Source organism: Schistocerca serialis, chromosome 4 (genome assembly GCF_023864345.2).
Source record: "Schistocerca serialis cubense isolate TAMUIC-IGC-003099 chromosome 4, iqSchSeri2.2, whole genome shotgun sequence".
Classification (NCBI taxonomy): Eukaryota; Metazoa; Arthropoda; class Insecta; order Orthoptera; family Acrididae; genus Schistocerca; species Schistocerca serialis.
Window position 1 is genome coordinate 782,597,548 of NC_064641.1, and position 2,342 is coordinate 782,599,889.

The window sequence follows — 2,342 nt, forward strand, 5'->3', positions numbered from 1 at the left end:
ACTTAGCTCCGGCATAATGCACTCGCAGCCACACAGAATACTGTCCTGACGACGAATAACACTTGCAATCTATTGAGTACATTGCCTTTCTTAGTCAAATAGCCGGCCGGTGTGGCCGTGCGGTTCTAGGCGCTTCAGACTGGAACCGCGTGACAGCTGCGGTCGCAGGTTCGAATCCTGCCTCGGGCATGGATGTGTGTGATGTTCTTAGGTTAGTTAGGTTTAAGTAGTTCTAAGTTCTATGGGACTGATGACCTCAGATGTTAATTCCCATAGTGCTCCGAGCCATTTGAACCATTCAGTCAACTACAACAGCGCAATCTACTGTCTTTGCTAGCACCTGCATTTATGGTCAAGAATGGATTTCCATATTGTTGTCCAACTTCTGTATGTCAGTACAGAGTTGTGAATGGGCGATATGTAAGCAACACTGTATACGGTAACTTTATAGTACGTGGTGCCGGCTGTGGCGTAGTTTTGTGGCAGTACTTGTCCACAGCTCATGGTGTAGTGCTGCTGACAAGGTGGCTTAGCGTGAGTAAAGTTTTCATGGGAGGAATCGGGAGGTGTCATGTGATATCTGCTCTGAACTACAGAAGACAATCGACGAAGAAGCAGAAAAAAATGTTAGCGTTGTAGCATCTAGACCTTGGTGGCCCTATGTTAGATTCCTGGGTGAGTCGCAGATTTTCTCCGCTCGGGGACAGGGTGCTGTGTTGTAGTTATCGTCATTTCGCCATCATCGGCACGTAAGTTGCCCAAGTGGCGTCAAATAGAAAGTGCAAACCAGGCGACGTAACTATCGCAGACGGGTTCTCCCAGCCATACGATCATTTCAGTTTTTTCTTGGCGTTACCTAATAATACTTTAGACATAGTTTTTTTTTTACACTGTTTCTTTAAGAGAAGAAGGTATGAGGCACATTACTCTATCACTGCCATCATGTATGTTTTCGCATTTGTCGTTCTCCTATAATTATCTACATAAAAAGGATCCCGTTTCGTGGATACCAGGATTCACAATACCGACGTTTATGCGCTGAGAGTATTTCAATAAACTGAAAGTGGTTCGATGAACCCTCTGCCAAACGTGAAATATTTTAAATAATATTTGAATAGCTGTAATCCCGTGATTACCAAAGGAAGCTAAATAAGAACTTGCGCGTACAGTTTGGTGTTTACGGGAATGAGTTAGAGAGTAGTCATGTAGATGTTGATGTAGATGTAATAAAGTTTAACAGCTACCATTGATAACAGTTTTTACAGAATCAGTGATACATCGAATGCGAGCCATAATACGAGAATGTGTGCTTTTAAATGAGTCCGTGTTTTACTCTTTTTGAGTGATATGCGTTTTAGAAACACGCGCTCGAGCTACTTTAACAAGCGAGTTAACAGCCTCGCGTATGTGCGACCTTAAACCAAAATTACACACGCACGCACACACACACACACACACACACACACACACACACACACACACACACACACACACACGTCGCAGTTTGGAGATGACCAACTTTCTACAGACACTGTAATAGATTAAAACAAGGTTTCCGGCGCGTTGGAAGCTATTCTGTAATCTTGGGTGGCTTGCGTGTTTCTGCGGCAACAGCAGCGTACCGTTGCTGCTAGACGGTTGGACTGGCATCAACTTCATATGGCCGGGACCCAGCAGCTGATAAAGATAACGCAACCTGGGTGGTGGTGGTGGTGGTGGTGGTGGTGGTGGTGGGGGAGTGGGTGGGGGGGGAGGGTGGCGCAGGCAAGTGCGAGCTGTAATAGGACCGCCAAAGAGGACGCAAGCGGACGATCAAAAGAAGAGACGAGAACTTTTCTCCATCATATATGGTATTATGGCGGCTAGTCTGTAAGTCTGGAAATTTTTAGAAGAATAATCTAAACTTACAACGAAATGAATACACCTAGCTGCTACAGGCGTTGATATAAGTCAACGAGGACAGTTGAAAATGTGTGTCCCGTCCGGAACTCGAACCCGCCATCCCCTGCTTACGTAGCAGACGCTCTATCCTTCTGAGCCACCGAGGACACAGAGGATAGTGCGACTGCAGGGACTTATCTCTGGCACGCCTCCCGTGAGACCCACATTCCCAACTTATTGTCCCGCTCTATATTCATAGTGCCCCTGCCCATTATACTCATTACTCGCGGCTTTCTGCCGATTGCCGTAAGAGTTCGGGCACTGTTTGTGCATCTGTATAGAAGAAGATGCTCAAATGGCCGGTGAGCCTTAACTTTAATACATATATAATTTAAATGATGACTGACTGACTGAAAACCTCAGCTGCCGACAGAACAAGTTACTGTCTTCGTATACATAGT